This window comes from Dreissena polymorpha, chromosome 2 (assembly GCF_020536995.1).
Source record: "Dreissena polymorpha isolate Duluth1 chromosome 2, UMN_Dpol_1.0, whole genome shotgun sequence".
Taxonomy (NCBI): Eukaryota; Metazoa; Mollusca; class Bivalvia; order Myida; family Dreissenidae; genus Dreissena; species Dreissena polymorpha.
The window spans coordinates 28,853,527-28,872,580 of NC_068356.1; the positions used below are offsets into that span (position 1 = coordinate 28,853,527).

The 19,054-nt window shown below is 35.1% G+C and overlaps 1 protein-coding gene across 4 annotated transcripts in view; it reads right to left on the reverse strand.

Moving 5' to 3' along the window:
* Positions 1 to 19,054, reverse strand: part of LOC127866429 (pro-neuregulin-1, membrane-bound isoform-like) — a 118,591-nt gene that overhangs the window by 56,522 nt on the left and 43,015 nt on the right. Inside the window, exon 1 of one of the 4 annotated variants that reach the window (XM_052406948.1) lies at positions 9,641 to 9,777. The exons of the other annotated variants lie outside the window; for them this stretch is intronic. The gene's annotated coding sequence lies outside the window, so the exon portion shown is untranslated. Of the gene's footprint in view, positions 1 to 9,640; positions 9,778 to 19,054 lie in introns of those variants that run through there. 4 annotated transcript variants of the gene reach the window in all.

The window sequence follows — 19,054 nt, forward strand, 5'->3', positions numbered from 1 at the left end:
TAGGGCTCTTCTGCTATAGAAGCACAACTTATTATTTCCTTTAACTTTCTGCTGACCTGTCAACTATGTTTGAGTTATGGTGCCTTGCAAGTCTTAATAGGCCCTCAGTCTTCTTAAAAACTTAAATAGAAAGTCAAACAAAACAAATAAAGAAACAATACAAAATAATTCCAATGATCACTGAAGCTCTGGTTATTTATAGAAACCATAAATGTCATTTACTAAATAAGTGACTTCTAGAGCGGAAATTAATTGATCAAGGCTCTCATTTAGACATCATGAGTGTGTTCCTTCCTGGGACACCACCAAACTTACAGGAGGGCTATTAAGCAGTAATTGATTGGTTAAAGTCCTGATATTGGAAATACTACAGAGATCAATATATAATCAAGAACGGCACTGGAGTGAACAAATCCAGCATGAAAGAGATGCTTTTACAAGTTCTGTAGGCTTATTTACAGTGCAGATGTTGTACTTCTGATAATTTTACAATGAACAACAATAACTGGACATTTGTTGAAATTATCATGTTTTATTTTATGCTTTTCAGTAGTTTATATGGAATTATCTGTGACTTAAAATTGATATTTCACTGTTTTAAACAGTTTTCGATGAAATGACATCATTATTCCAACGAAATTCTCCAGTTAAACTCTTTAACAATGTAAATAAACGGTGAAAAAAAGCATAAAATAAAAAGAAAATTTGTTGGATTCGATGGATGTGCAGTCCACACAGGCTAATCAGTGACGATACTTTCCGCTTTTATGATATTTTTTGATTCAAGGATGTCTCTCCCTAGCAAAAATCAAGTTTAGGCAGAAAGGGTCATCCAAGATTAGCCTGTGCAGACTTGCTAATATCTGATAACACTTTACCCACACGCATTTAACCTCTTTTTCACAGAGCATGGACCATATTGTCAAGCAAAACAAGATTATTATATGGTTGACTTGCTGAAGGTTTATATAAGATTCCAGACATTTGTAACAAGGAGTAGGGAAAAATAGAACTTGCTAAAGAAGTAAGTTGGAATTCGGCTAGAGAATTTTTTATTGGATAAATCAATTCCACTGCTTTGGTGATTGTATCAAAGTTGTTAAGCTGCCGTAAATAGAACACTGGTCCTCTTTAAATAATTGAAACTTATTCATGACAAATATCATCTACTAAAGGAACTTGTCATGTATAACTTCAGTTAAGGTTTGTTAAAAGTAAAAGAAAATAAAGTTGAGCTGTTGATATTTTCTGTTAAGCCCAAAAAAATGTCTTGTTAAAAGTACTTGAGCACAGTTTGGCCAAATGACAATATTCAAAACTGTCATAAAATTCCCTAAAGAATGTGTTTGTTATTTAAATTGAAAATCATCAATTAAACTTGAAAAAATAATCATCTTTTGTAATGCTCTTCGGCCGAACTTTGACAAAAACATCCACACCAATATACATACATGCCATACGTCCCGATCTCGGCGGGACAGTCCCGCTTTTGGGCCCTTTGTCCCGCCGTCCCGCCATGAGACGATTTGTCCCGACATTCGTAAAAAACGATGTAAGGTCTATAGGTTCCCAATAAAATTGGCTATTCAAGCTCTGTTTCGCTAACACTTACCACCGCTAATCCCTTTATTGCCCCCAATTAACAATCCGATTCTACTTATCGTGTGTACCAGTGTTGTTTATGACACCTTATCAGCGCTTTATCGGCTAATTATTGATTTCATCAGGCATTCACACCATGGTGGTCTTCAAGATAGTGGTCGCTTATTGCTTTCGATAGTTGTATTATAATGAAATAAATGTTGAATATGTGTTTATTTTTGTATTTGTTTGAAACGGTTTACAAAACAATTGTTTTGTAAAATTAACTCTACGTCATTAATGAGTCTTTTACATTCAATGTTGAGTTCCAATATAGCGGGATAATCCGAATGTGCAATATACCAAAATCGCAACATACAGTCCAATAAGTGATACCCATCCTGTCTAGTGTAATTGGGTGTAATTGTAATAAAAAAAAAACGAGGTGCTATGCATGACAGTTTGACCCTACTCCAATTAAGCTAAAAACAACGAGGTGCTATGCATGACAGTTTAACCCTACTCCAATTAAGCCGCGACAATTGACAAGTAACAAACTGCACATGGATACATACTTAAAAAAACATCGACACAAACAGTAAAAGTGGTACCCATCTTGTCTTGTGTTATTGTAATAAAAACAACGTGTTGTTATTCATGGCAGTTTGACACAACCCCAATACAGCGCCTGACAATTCACAATTCTGTTTAATCTGTGTATATAAGAAGAAAACAAAATATGATTATTAACATTAGAGAACATTCCAGCAACTCTCTTCACTTGCGTTTGCAGCGCTGTCAATCTGGCATTCAAACGCCGATCCAGAACGCTGTTTCAGCGCACTGAAAAAAAATCAGAAAGAAGAAAGAGAAAATCTGGGCCATAAAACGGTTGAGGCGTTGTTGCGAGTTAAAATGAACACAAAGACGGTTTGCTTCCACCAAAACCCTACCTCGGAAATGTGTACGGCCGTGTGTAACTGATGTAACTGTTCGGTAGATAGTGTACTGTAACCCGTACTTTTAGTCAACTGGATAGCCTCCCCTGCGTTAATGTTTGCCATTGAAATTAATATAATGAGTATTGTTGTCGTAATGTTCTACATTTTGTACTCTTAAAAAGATGAATATTATCTTCGTTGTTTGCTATTGTCTTATTTAATAAAACTGTTATTGTTATGTTTTAGATTTCATGCTTCATATCAGATGTTTTATGTCTTGAATAAAAGTATCAAGGGTTTTTGTTAGTACTATACTGACTATAGTAAAGGTGGAATGATAGATCGTTTTAGGTGTCCTGCTTTTTGGTCAAATGTCCCGACAATTTTTTATGGAATGTCCCGCTTTGGACCTTAAAAATTATGGCATGTATGCCAATATAACATTTAACCCTTTGCATGCTGGGAAATTTGTCGTCTGCTAAAATGTCGTCTGCAGAATTTCTAAAATTAGCATTTTCTTCTTTTTTTTTTCAAAGAATACTATCAGAATAGCAAACACTTTGGATCCTGATGAGACGCCACGTTTTGTGGCGTCTCATCTGGATCCAAACTGTTTGCAAAGGCCTTTAAAATTCGGTTCCCGCACTGAAAGGGTTAAACTACCATGCAGATTGAAAAGCCTGCTCCTGCTTAGTGTTGTGGTAGCGCATTATATATAGCTTTTTGCTTCAAGAGGTATAGGGATCATAGCCCGAGACAGGCCAAGTGAATTATAATATCTATTCCTTGTTATTAGAATAATTTAAAACTACACATATTCCATACATAAGAGTTTTGTAAGTCATATTATTTAATGGCATTAAAAAATATACAAAAATCAGTGCACAGTCCCATCAAATAACAAATAACAAGAGATGTGTTTCTGGAACACAAAGCCCCTCTGAAGCACTTTGAAGCGGCATAGCAGCTATATCTCAATTGACAACATCATGATGAAGTTACAGTCCATAGATCTTTGATAAAGTTACGGGACTTGGACGTGGACAATTTCTCTATTATAACCATTTTCTGGCCTTTTTTCCCTCATTACTTTCAGATATTTACCTTATTTTTAATTGTAATTTTAGAGAAAAATTGTTCAAATCCTGAAGGCCCATACTTAAATACAAATAAATGGGCTGGAGTGTTTACAAAACAATAAGGGAAAAAGAATGCCTGAGGCTGATGGACAGACCCAATGGACAGACAAAAGGACAGTGCGACTGCTATATTATGCCATCTGTAACACTGGGGCAATAAAATTGTGTATAAACAACAAAAATCTATACAAAAATAATTTATAAGTTATATTTATTATAAATACTTTGAGTTTAATTTGAGTTTGTTATGACGTCTCTTCTAAAAAATAATGCCTTGTGAAAGTTTATAGAAGAATCCGAGAATTCTTCATGACCCATTTATGTAAAAAAAGTAGAATATTCAAGAAATGTCTAATGGACGCTTGTAAAATATAGATTCTAGAATGCTTAAAGAATGAATCAAGAACTATGTGGACATTTCAAGAAACACTTTTTAATGATGATGGATAAATATGAATATGATGATAATAATAATTTTAGCCATTTGGATATTGATACTGATAATTGAATAATGATGATACTGATATCATAATCATTGATGATGATGGTGAATTTGAACAAGAGCTGTCTCCATAGGATGACATATGCCCCCGATAAAGGCTTTGATAGAAGTTATGAGCATTTTTCGAAACCTAAACGCATTTTTCGAAACCTAAACGTGGACCCAAAGTTCAAAGTCAAGATCAAAGGGGTCAAAATTTGTGTGCATATGGAAAGGACCTTGTCCATATACACATGCATACCAAATATGAATGTTACATCTGAAGCGACATAGAAGTTATAATCATTTTTCAAAACCTAAACGCAAAGTGTGACAGACAGACATACGGACGGACAGATCACTGTATGCCCTCCTTCAGGGGCATCAAAACAAAATGATGACTTTAATGATTATGATAATGATGATGAATTTAATTTTCAACCTTTGAGATAATAAGGATACCTATTATGAATAATTATGACGGTGATAAAATGATTATTACTACAATTATGTTGATATTTATGACTATAATGACCATAGATTGTATTTTAATAATTATGCCAGTCTTACAACTGAATATCAGCAAAATTCTTCATTTTAATGTCAGTGAGTGGGATATATGCAATTGATGTTATTTATTTTAATCATATCTTTGTTTTGAACTGATTTTAGTTTCAAACATATGTTTCAATCTTACCTATATGAATATTGAAACAGGAACATAGTTTTATTTTTGTATTGAATATCAAGAATCTAGTTGATAAACATACGATTGACCTCCAACTTTACCTCCCAAAACATTCTTAAAAATAAAACAATCAAAAACATCATTATTATGTCTAACACAAATAACTATTTCTCGAATTCATCTGAAAAGGAATCATTGTAGTATAACCTGAGTAATTTTTCTAGAATTCTAATTCAACAAATTGAAGGAACTTTTCTGTATTCTTAGTGTTAAGAATAATACTTCTAGATCTCCATGTCAATCTAGAAATGCATGGATTATACAATCTATATTATACAGTATTATAGAGATAGATTGATAATGATATGTGTATCGTTTATTTACATTAACAAGGGCTGTTTGTAAAACATGCATGCCCCCCTGTATGGGCTATACATTGTAGTAGCAGCCATTGTGTGAATACGTTTTTTGTCACTGTGAACGGTGGTGGTGGTGGTGGTGGTTGGTGGGTGGGTGGGTGGGGTTGGGTGGGGTTGGGTGGGGTTGGGTGGGGTGGGTTCGGTGGGTGGGTGTTTGGTGGTGTAGTAGTAGTAGTAGTAGTAGTAGTAGTAGTAGTAGTAGAAGTAGTAGTAGTAGTAGTAGTAGTAGCAGTAGTAGTAGTGTAGTAGTAGTAGTAGTAGTAGTAGTAGTAGTAGTAGTAGTAGTAGTAGTAGTAGTAGTAGTAGTAGTAGTAGTAGTAGTAGTAATAGCAGCAGCAGTAGCAGCAGCAGCAGCAGCAGTAGTAGTAGTAGTAGTAGTAGTAGTAGTAGTAGTAGTAGTAGTAGTAGTAGTAGTAGTAGTAGTAGTACTAGTAGTAGTAGTAGTATGCATTACAAAAATGCAGTTAGACTTACTTTTGACAAAATTTTAATATATTACAAGGGAGGCAAATGCTGTAACAATAAATTTAAACTAATTGCATTTGTTTCTCCTGTATATAAGAGTGTATTACCTCCCCTGTCCTGCTTATATTTATATTAATCAACAAAATTAAACATTAACACAATATTGAATATAAAAAATATACAAAAAAATCTCATATTATGATAATATTTTTACTTATCCACTGTATTTTACTAAAAGGATGATGTTTCATTGGACTGATAATTATAGATTTAGGATTACAGACCAGTTGCTTCAGTAATATTGTTCAGAGTGTGCCCTGTTGGTCGCGTATGCATTCTCGAGTTATCATTCAAAAACCATTTTACTATTTCGAGTCACCATGACCTTGACCTTTGACCTAGTGAACTCAAAATCAATAGGGGTCATCTGCGAGTCATGATCAATGTACCAATGAAGTTTCATGATCCTAGGCCCAAGCGTTCTTGAGTTATCCTATGACAACCCCCTGGTGGACGGACGGACGGACGGACCGACCGACCGACATGAGCAAAGCAATATACCCCTCTTCTTCGAAGGGGGGCATAATAATCTTTAAAAAAAACAAAAGCTGTATCAATGGGATGACATATGCCCTGAAAAACACTTTGATAGTTATGTAAGACAGTTAAATAACAGAAAAAAAATTAAAACCTAAACCCAGATTTCGAAACCTAAACGTGGACTCTAAGTTGAAAGTCAAGGTGAAAGGGGTAAAAATTTATGTGCTTATGGAAAGACCTTGTCCATATACACATGCATACCAAATATGAAGGTTACATACATCTGAAGCAACATAGAAGTTATGAGCATTTTTCGAAACCTAAACGCAGATTTTGAAACCTAAACGTGGACCCTAAGTTCAAGGTCAAGGTGAAAGGGGTCAAAATGTGTGTGGGTATGGAAAGGCCTTGTCCATGAAAACATGCATACCAAATATGAAGGTTACATGTGAAGCGGCATATAAGTTAAGAGCATTTTTCGAAACCTATACGCAGACTTTGAAACCTAAACGCGGACCCTAAGTTCAAGGTCAAGGTCAAAGGGGTAAACATTTGTGTGCGTATGAAAAGGCTTTGTCCATATACACATACATACCAAATATGAAGGTTACATCTGAAGTGACATAGAAGTTATGAGCAATTTTCAAAACCTAAACGCAGATTTTGAAACCTAAACGCAGAACCTAAGTTCAAGGTCAAGGTGAAAGGGGTAAAAATCTGTGTGCGTACCGAAAGGCCTTGTCCATATACACATGCATACCAAATATGAAGGTTAAATCTGAAGCGACATAGAAGTTTATGATGAGCAATTTTCGAAAGCCAAACGCAGATTTTGAAACCTAAATGCCGACCCTAAGTTCAAGGTCAACGTCAAAGGGGTCAAAATTTGTGTGCCTATGGAAAGGCCTTGTCCAGTATACACATGCATACCAAATATGAAGGTTACGTCTGAAGCGACATAGCAGTTATGAGCAATTTTCTAAACCTAAACGCAGATTTCGAAACCTAAATGCCGACCCTAAGTTCAAGGTCAAGGTGAAAGGGGTCAAAATTTGTGTGCGTATGGAAAGGCCTTGTCCATATACACATGCATACCAAATATGAAGGTTACATTTGAAGTTACATAGAAGTTATGAGCAATTTTCGAAACCTAAACTCAGATTTCGAAACATTAACGCGGACCCTAAGTTCAAGGTCAAGGTGAAAGCGGTCAAAATTTGTGTGCGTATGGAAAGGCCTTGTCCATATACACATGCATACCAGATATGAAGGTTACATCTGAAGCGACATAGAAGTTATGAGCAATTTTCGAAACTTAAACGCAAATTTTGAAACCAAACGTGGACCCTAAGTTCAAGGTCAAGGTGAAAGGGGTAAAAATGTGTGTGCGTATGGAAAGGCATTGTCCATATACACATGCATACCAAATATAAAGATTACATCTGAAGCGACTTAGAAGTTATGAGCAATTTTCAAAAAGGTGTGACGGACAGACTGACAGATGGACAGACAAGTGGGATTACTATATGCCCTTCTTTGGGGGCATAAAAATAACTATTTACTTTGCGTAAAAACACTCCATAAATTATTTTGAGTAGTTGTCAATAAGCAACATTAGAGTTTGGCTGTAAATAAAACAAGGACGCTAGCTCAACTTTTGTTTATCGTTAAATAATGATATTGCAAAACTTATTTTAATCACAATTTGAACCATGGTTGTGAAATTATTATGAGAACAGTACATTTGACTATTTCATGAACATTTTATGCTCAGGTTGGAAACTCAGAATTGTTAATTAGTATAGTTTTACAGTTATATTGTATTCCATGTCTCAAGGAAAATCACAAAGCATCCTGTAAGTATTTATTCAACAAGCAAATATGTTGAATTGATATCCCCCACAAAATAAATTGTGTGTGCCAGATGGACGGATGGACAACCTGACGGACTGACAACACCAATTTTATATCCCTTAAATTGGCAATGGATAATAAAGCATACTAGTTTGTAATTGCTTCAAAGTACATACATAAGTAAGACATTTAATACATTAGTTCACTAAGAAGTGGTACTTCATATAATAGTATTTATATTTAATATAATAAACTAACATTTTTTTTTTAAGCAGTAAATATCATTAATCACAACTTACACATTAATTTAAGTCTCAAAACAGTTTTAATCCTAATTTCCCTTTCAATATACAACTATTAACCAATTGCTTGGATTCCAAACAGCACTCTGAAAGCACAGACACTTTTTCTTTCATATATGTGCTATCTAGTCAAAGCAATAAATAGCACACCTAAAGTCCACCCAGTGACTCATAAAATTTAACTGACCATCAGGGTCACTTCACTTGGCAATTAATGTTTTATATCACTCTCTCCAATGGCTAAACTTCAACCCATTTGTGAAAGGTGAGCTGTCTATTTCTTTGGCAAGGCCCCTTATTTATGACACTAACAATCTGTTTTGAAAGCCAATTGGAAGCAAATATATGGTGAGATCAACCTTCATTAAGTTTCTGGAGGTGTGCACACAGTAAAAAGGGCCCCTAGCTATTAAAGCAGTTAAATCTAGTGCACTTCATTAAACATTTCTTTAAGGGAGCTGGAATAGTCAGCATTTCATTTTCTTAATATTTCAGACTTTTGTTAAAACATTATCATTAAATCCACCCATTTCATCCTTGCCTCCTGAATCCAAGTGAAGCTGCTATCAAGATGAAGTAGAATTAATTATTTGTATTGATTATACATCCACATCAAACGGAAATTGAACATTTGTATAATTGATTCCAAATAACTTCATTCATGCAAATATTATAATTTAACACCACCGATTTCTAAACAATAATAAAGTAATAACATATTTATTGCTTTATCAATTATGAACACAACAAGAGCTGTGTTTGTGAAACACAATGCACCCTACTGCGCCGCTTTGAAGCCATATACTTGACCTTTGACCTTGAAGGATGACCTTGACCTTTCACCACTCAAAATGTGCAGCTCCATGAGATACACATGCATGCCAAATATCAAGTTACTATCATCAATATTGCAAAAGTTATGACCAAGGTAAAAGTTTTGGGACAGACAGACACATACAATGACAGACAGACACATACAATGACAGACAGCCAGGCCAAAACAATACACCGCCGATAATTTGATTCAGGGGCATAATAATAAGTCAGATTCCTAAAACTAACAACTTCATGTAATATTATCCAATAAAAGAATCTACAATACAATAAAGTTACACCTGTGTAATCATACAAACATAATTGCACGTTCGCAGTTAATTAAAACATGTATTTTACTCATACAATATAGTCACTGTACTAAATTGCAAAGATAATGCACGTTTTGTAACTTACCTGTCTAAATTAGGCACTCCTTAAGTTGGAAATGTTATTTTGTGTTAACCACCTGCCAATTATTTAGCAATTTAGATGAGGAAGTTTAATTACACTGTTGTATCTCTCATTGATGGACTGTCTTAAAGTAACTTAACTGAAACTAATTTCGGTTTCATACAACATCTTTAGCATTACTCAAATAAAAGGCACATTCATACACACCAACTAAAACAATTCCATCAAAGCATAATCCATTAAAAAAATCAAATTCTAAATGCAAACTACATTCAGCAATGCAGTTTAGCAATTTATTGTTTTCTTCTTGTGAGTTTATTCCATGATGTTCCATAAAATAGCTGACAAGCAAGATCCTCCAAGATTTACCCAATCAATGTCACCATGCCGCACTCATTTATTATTTAATGTAAAATCTGATAATTTAATAAATTTTTAAAGCACATTATTCTGTACACCTAAATCTCTTATTACTGTATGTCCTGATTGTTGATTACCTCTATTGATAACAGCCTAGCATCACAGACTGTCTCTCCAATACACTCTTGCAGAGCACCAACGCAAACACAACAACTTTTCAGTATTACTAGTGCAAGAATTATGCATTTACCGATAAAACAGTTAGAATATATATATTTATTTTATGCTTTCCTGTGGTTTATAGAGAAATATCAGTGAATTAAAACTGATAATTTCACTGTTTTAAACAGTGAAAATTATCAGTGAAAATTATTGATAATTTTCATTGTTTACTGTGAAATGACGTCATTTTATTGACAAAATGACGTCATTATCCCAGCGAAATTCTTTAGTGTGATTCTTAAACAATGTATATAAACGGTGAAAAAATGGCATAAAATAAAAAGAAAATTTGTTGGATGCGATGGAATATCGATTTTAATTCACTCGTGATCATAGAAAAAATATATTTTCACTCGTGGCTGCCCCACTCGTGAAAATATAATTTTATATGATCACTCGTGAATTAAAATCGACAATCCACCGAATCCAACAAATATCCTCTATTTAAAATACTGCAATTCATATCATATTTAAATTAATACACACAAGCTCTATTTTCTTATATTCCTAAAAATTGGCTTTTCATTTCAATTGATGTGTTCAGATATATCAAGCACATGCATGAGCTGACCAGTGAGCAACCAACTCTCAGTCTGTATTCTTATTCTTCTATCATCATCATCTCCCTATAGTACAAAAAAATGCAATGCTTTTGGACTGGACAAAACCAAAGGTCTGAAAGAAAATCCATTTTTCACTTTAATAAATGATCACCTTTCCAATAAGATTAAAAGTACAATAAAACATAAAGCAAGGACATCCATCGACATCCAAGTCAATAATTGTACCCTGATTACAAGCTATGGATTTTTCCCAATAAGAGAATGATTTCTTTTTCCTGAATTATCTGAAAGCCTTGAAATGTCAGTTCGTTCTGATCACACATGGAATATGAGAGGATATCAGACAATCTTGAGGAAGTAACAGCCTCAAGGGGGACAACTATGTCTGGGATGAGACTTACTGGTGCTGAAGAGATTTGTACCCTGTGGAATAAAAATATCTCAGAGACCCAACACATTTATCACTTGAGGTCATTTCCAATAACATACTCTCTAAAAAGAAGAACTGTTGACTGCGTGTAAAAGTAGACTTTAGGGCCTGGGTTTATGTAAGGTTTTATAAAGTTATGAATCGTTATGAAATATTTCTATTTATTACCTATTTTAATATTGCATAATCATTACATTTTTGTTGTTTAATCCATAAATACATGTTCATTGGCATGTTGGATTATTCACTTCTATGATTTTTATTTTTGTTAAAATCTTCTTATCTCTAATCACATTGCTTTCTGATGTTATGGGAATCCACTAACTGATAACACACTTATTTTGAATGACAATACTAATCAAAAGTTGGGAATAAAAACATGAATTGTTTATACTAGTGCTACATTCAGTGTGATTTGAGCATTTGAACTGCATATGCTGTAGAAAACAATATGGCATGAATTAAGAGATCTGGTCATACACTGGTAAATGCCTTCATTTTGCAGGTCTAAATCAAGACATTACATACAAATTATTGGGACACTTGACCTAACAGCGGGACTCTTCCGCCAGGAAACTCGAACGATTGTTCATTTAACATTTACTTTAGTCAGTACATGTGTATTTAGTATATTACTAACGAATTAATGTCTGACCAAAATATTGATAATAAATGTGTTTAAGAATTTCACGACCACAAACCTTTTTCCATTTTCCAGAAGTAAAACCACAGGTGCACCATGGATGTGACTTAATTTAGTGAAATGTCGGGTATCCCTCTATTTGACGTCCAATTGGGGCAGGGGCATTCATATTGAACATTTGTAAATTGTGTAAAGCATTGATGTGCGTGCATCAAGCACTGTACATAGAAGTTGTCAAATAAATCATATTTAGATTGATGCAATATGTACTAAATATTTTCTAAAAAAAACAGAAAAAAATGAAAGTAAAAAGTGAAAAATCAGCGTGTTCTAAATGTCTGCATTCACTTTGTATGTTATAAAAAAATCACAGTTTTCTTTATTAAACATGCAGATTTAAATCTCAGGTAGTAAATCAATATTAAATCAAAATCAAAATTATCTATCAATAGCAATTAGCGACCCCTTTTAAACAGGGGCTGTTTGTAAAACATGCATGCCCCCCATATGGGCTGTCCGTTGTAGTGGCAGCCATTGTGTGAATACGATTTTTGTCACTGTGACCTTGACCTTTGACCTAGTGACCTGAAAATCAATAGAGGTCATCTGCAAGTCACGATCAATGTACCTATGAAGTGTCATGATCCTAGGCAAAAGCGTTCTTGAGTTATCATCCGAAAATCATTTTACTATTTCTGGTCACCGTGACCTTGACCTTTGACCTTGTGACCTCAAAATCAATAGGGGTAATCTGCAAGTCATGATCAATCTACCCATGAAGTTTCATGATCCTAGGCGTATGCATTCTTGAGTTATCATCCGAAAACCATTTTACTACTACGGGTCACCGTGACCTTTGACCTAGTGACCTCAAAATCAATAGGGGTCATCTGCGAGTCATGATCAATCTACCCATGAAGTTTCATGATCCTAGGCGTATGTGTTCTTGAGTTATCATCCGGAAACCATTTTACTATTTCGGGTCACCGTGACCTTGACCTTTGACCTAGTGACCTCAAAATCAATAGGCGTCATCTGCAAGTCATGATCAATCTACCCATGAAGTTTCATGATCCTAGGCGTATGTGTTCTTGAGTTATCATTCAAAAACCATTTTACTATTTCTGGTCACCGTGACCATGACCTTTGACCTAGTGACCTCAAAATCAATAGGGGTCATCTGCGAGTCATGATCAATGTACCTATGAAGTTTCATGATCCTAGGCCCAAGCGTTCTTGAGTTATCGTCTGACAACCACCTGGTGGACGGACCGACCGACAGACCGACCGACCGACCGACAGACCGACATTAGCAAAGCAATATACCCCCTCTTCTTCAAAGGGGGGCATAAAAAAAACCATCATGTGAATGCTGATAAAATCCCAAATTTGCACATAAATTGCTGGTATCGTATACTTTCGCTTGGTAGGGCTGTCACAATACGCCGTGAGCGTACCGCGGTATATCGTGGTACGGCAACACTGTATCGCGGTACGTACCGCGATATTTTACAGAATATGTATCTGTGAAGAAAACAGCAGAATAACAAGTTTTACAAACTTTATTAAACTCAATAATCAGAAAACACTGGTATCATAGAATGACTAGAAACTGTAAAAGAAACTGTAATAAACTTGATAGAAGTAGTCATTGTTATTGTTCGTGTCTTTTTCTAAAATGTCCGCCATGTTGTTTACAATAGCTGTGACTACGATCGGTGTAAATCGAACGCTTCAAGGGCATGTTCAAAATGCGGAGTCAGCAGGCCCAGAATTGAAAATCCGTAGCGTTCTGACTCTTCCTCGACTTATTCAGAATCTTAAGATAACATGATTCGGAAGTGCCATGCTTTGAACGATCGATATACTAAAGAAAGAAAATAAGAAATAGAATAAACATCTTTTGGATATTTATGAACTTATTTGCAAAGGAAATCTGTCCCTAATTCCAAAAAAGGTACGGACCCATACATCGCCGTATTTTAAACGTGAAATTTAAACATCTACAAGTGGAAGCGCTTGCTTGACCTGGATATTAACGGATTATTTATTTAGCCCTTTTGAACCGCTTCTACATTTTTCAAAACGATATCTATATCAAAATAATTATGTAATGTATTTATATCTGTGCTAATATAATAATATTAAAAAAACCGGTGCGGCAACGCCGTACCGCGGTGCGATTTTTTTCACAACATGCACCGCGATATACCGGTATACCGGTGAATCGTGACAGCCCTATATGACACCCTCGCTTATAAGACGCACCCCGACTTCGGACTTTATAATTGGTGGATTTGAGACTGACCCGCATATAAAACGCGGTCAAATTTTGCCAATTTCATTGGCCGAAAAACAGCAGACGGTTGAAGAAAATCATCAATTTTTCTTCAAGAATTTTATATTTTGTAAAGGATAAATATTGCAAGTAATTTTGAAATCAGAAAAAAGATCGAAAATTTTGTTGTTGTTGTTTACAACAGGCGTATGAGCTTAAATACTCCTTCCTTTCACTCATTGTTGTTGACTACCAAAAAGTAGAATTATGCTATAAAAAAATGACTTCGCAAACAGGAAATCTGAAATTCGGAAATCTGGTACAAGGATGCAAGGATCACAGCTTCATTGCTTCATCCGTCCGTTTGACCGATTTTAATCGCTTAGAGGTTAAACGACCTTCGACAGCTTATTGGTGTTAATCTGTTGTGTAATGTCAATAAAGGTATGAAAAACTCGCGAGTCAGTGTTTATTACATGTATTCCCTATCATATAATACAGACGATTTATTTTAAAATGCTAACGCAGTGTAACTGATAACAGATATTCACTTTCATTTTTACCTGTTATCAGAAAGTCCCCGGGAAGCATGTTTTTTACATACTGCGTATGACGCAATAAAACAGTTTTTTGTACATGATCGTATTGAATTCAATCTAAATTTAAATTCGCTCATCCAATGAAAGCTGTGTCCCATAACGCACAGTACTCTTTACACTTCTAAAAAATGGCGTAGGCACAGGCTGTGTTTATGAAATTCTTAAACATATTTATCGTCATAAATGTTTAAGATTATTTTTTCGTTAGTGATGTTGTAATTATATTGGATTATCGGATAAATGTGAGCATTAGAAAAGCGGTATGTATACAGTTATCGATACGATTTGGTTTTTATGCATGAATTGACGAATCACAGACTTTAGAGAAAATGCAAATGGCTGCCGCGGTGATTCAAAACAACTGACAAGTGTCCAATTTGACCAGCGTAAGCCCAGTAAACTTGATTTTTTGAGAAATATAGTTTATTTTCACCAGTATCTTGCTTATAAGACTAGACCCCCACTGTAACTTACTACTTTGAGTCTTAAAAATGCGTCTTATAAGCGAAAGTATATGGTAAATGATTTATTGTTGGTAATAGGGGCCATTCGGGGGCAATAATGAATAAAAGGGATACGCAAAGTTTTAGCCTAACAGCGCTTGCATAGGGAGTTGTAAAGTAAATTTAAGCATGAGTTTCTAAGAATGCCAGGAGAAATCATCCCAGCAGATCAAACAGCCCAAAAGCAGGAATGTCCCGCTAAAATTGGGACATATGGCATGTATGCAGACATTTCTGTCAATGTGTTTCTAGTATCTAACTTTCAAATGGACAAGCATTTGAAATACAACTAGAGCTTTGTCACAGACGTGACGTATACCCCCACATGCCGCATTGACACAGACTATTTTGCATGCTGTCTTCACAAAACAAGAGAATCTAAATGGCGATTTTTAAGAATTATTATGCAATTATTATTTATGGCATTTTTTACCTTTGAACTCTTCAATTCTTTCGCATGACACGCCGTCATATGACCGTGAACAAAACTAATGTACAGAGTCATTGTATAATCTCACAATTAATGACATAGTTATGGCCCGGACAAGCTCATTTATGGTCATTTTTCACTTTTGAACTCCAGGTGTGACCTTGACCTTGAAGATATCGACATAATTCTTTCCCATGACACATTGTCCAATGATTGTGAACAAATGTACCACGTAATTTTAAAATCTCACAATGAATGACATAGTTATGGCCCCGACAAGATCATTTACGGCCATTTTTGACCTTTAAACTCACAGTGTGACCTTGACCTTGGAGATATCGACGTAATTCTTTCGCGCGACACACCGTACAATGATGGTGAACAAATGTGCAAAATGATTTTAAAATCTCACAATGAATGACATAGTTATGGCCCGGACAAGCTCATTTATGGCCATTTTGACCTTAGAACTTAAAGTGTGACCTTGACCTTGGAGATATCGATGTAATTCTTTCGCGCGACACACCGGCCAATGATGGTGAACAAATGTGCCAAATAATTGTAAAATCTCCCAATGAACAACATAGTTATGGCCCAGACAAGCTCATTTATGGCCATTTTTGACCTTTGAACTTAAAGTATGACCTTGACCTTGAATATATCAACGTAATTCTTTCGCGCGACACACCGTCCAATGATGGTGATCAAATGTGCCAAATGATTTTAATATCTCACAATACATGACATAGTTATTGCCCGGACAAGCTCATTTATGGCCATTTTTTATCTTTGAACTCAAAGTGTGACCTTGACCTTGGAGATATCGACGTAAGTCTTTTGCACGACACACCGTCCAATGATGGTGAACAAATTTGCCAAATGATTTTTAAAATCTCACAAAAAATGATAAAGTTATGGCCCGGACAAGCATTTGACCTTTGAACTCCAAGTGTGACCTTGACCTGATTAAATTTCGGGACAGACCGACAGACCGACCGACCAACCGACCGACAAAGTGATCTGAAATCATTAGAAACAAGACGGACCGAGTTTAAAACTATTTATTTTAGCTCAATTGCATAGAAAGCCTTAAACGCTTATTTGAAACGCTATCGAGTCCATTTCCTGGGACTAGAACCAGTATTTGGTGTCTATGGGGGAGATCTAAAGAACCCTCCCACAGTGGGGATGGAACCCATGACCTCCCTGGTCACTAGGTGGACCCCATATCCACTACGCCATGGCAACCTGGCCTGGACTTAACAGGCTAATCTGAGACTCACATTAACCCATTTATGCCTAGTGTCTAGAAAAAAGGCATTGGCAAACAGCGTAGACCCAGCATGATGCAGCGTCTCATCAGGGTCTGCGCTGTTTGCTTAAAAGAATTTCTGTAAGAAATATTCTAAATATAGAAATAAATATACTAGACATCCCTAATTTTGGAAATAAAGATCCAATTTAGAAGGATGGGAGAGTCCACTAGGCTTGAATGGGTTAAGCCCAGGGTTTTCCAAGATGCTGGCTCATATTTGTCAAGCACCATCACTAAACGGAGTCGCATCACAACCTTGCTTCTGACACCCATAAAATGAAAAACAATAAAAATGTTCTACAAGATTGTCAGCTATAATGGAAGAAAAAATCTGGAGAAAACAGAGATTTCAAACCAAAGTATTGTGGGTTTCTAAAAGGGATGGGATATATCACAATACAACTGGCAAAGCATAGAATATTTTAAGAAAACTATGAAATATTAGGTACTGACACAATCAATTATGTTTTAATTTTAGATTATTCATTATTTTTCCTAGATGATTCATGTAAGAAAAGAAGTTTGTATACATAATATTCAAAGAACAATGTGTTAAATAAGATGTAATAATGAATATTCACAAATAGTTCTCAGTGACAACAATATGTACAGTTAATATTCAGAACAAGTATATGTTTTTTTAAATACAATTTGGTCACATTAAGACAATACATTCAAAACTTGTTTTATTCTACCTTCAAATGCTTGGTGTTTATTTGATATGTTTTTAATTAAGTTACAGCTTATAAGCCTCAGGTCCTGTAGATTGTTTCATGTTAAAAGCCAATGAGACAAAGTTATCATCACCCATATGCCTGCACCATCCTTAGGAGATGCACACCGTCAAAGATTTAACATTTTATTGTTCTTCCACATAAAAACACACATTTCCCACAGGGAAATCAATTCATGTTCTATTTATTAATTTCTTGTTGTTATAGCACCTTAAAGACATATAAAATAAATTAATAAACAAACCTGTTGTGGTTTCTTTTGCATTTGTTCAATCAAGATTTCTACCAGACTGTTCTAAGGTATGTTTTTAAATTGATAATCAAATCAAACTCTGCAAACATCCAAGCTAGCCTGACTGACAACCATTTATTCTAAACATTAGCTGGCATTTCTGATACATTGCATACAAATTGGTTCCGAATCCATCCCCAAAGCTTATAAATGGAACTTTCTGAATGATTAAACAGAAATGTTTATTTCCATTAATCAATGATATTCATAATATTATAAATGAACATGTATGATACATCCCAGCATGTTACCTGGTAATTGGGAATCAAACTGCCTTTTATGATTCCTCAGTGTTCTGCAATCATTTTAGGTAAGATTAAAACATCCACAAAATGTGTAGTTGTATTGAGCTCACATGTTGAAACGAGTTCCTGGGTGTTGAATTATTGATCAGTTTATTGAGAATTTCCATGAATTATATTTTTTATTATTTTTCTTTTTTTCGGCGTAAGCTGCATAAGCCAGCTTTTCACCCTGACTTGACCTTTGTAAGTGTCCAATAAAATTCAAATAAAATTTCCCGCGGCTAGGTACGAATGAATACACTTCATTTATTCCATTGGCTGATTTGAGTATGCCACCAGAACATTGGAAACATATCCGCGTCTTTGTAACACTGTTTTACTGTATGAAACAATTTTATCTCTAATGAAAAGGCTTAATAGATAGAACAGTTTTACACTCAATTCTCGACATCAATACAGTTTGTGCGTACACCTTTTATTTTCAGAGTATTACCAGCGCAAAAGCGTTTATACTTAAAAGGCTATGTTCTCATATTTAGTACTTACTTCCATATTCCTGTCAACATGTTAACATGTAAAAGTATAAAGAGCAGTGGAAGCGAGGCCTCACTTTAAAGAATTGCATTTCAACCCGCGAGGTTTCGGGTCAAGTCGCGGACATTCAGAGTTTATATACAGGTCATCACCGGAGTTCGCGGTCAGTAAAATAATCGTTATATAATAAAGACGCTATCCGTGAACTAGGTGACCTGGAATTTTCTTTAGACCAGAAATATGTTAAAAGAAGATATTCAGCAATATAA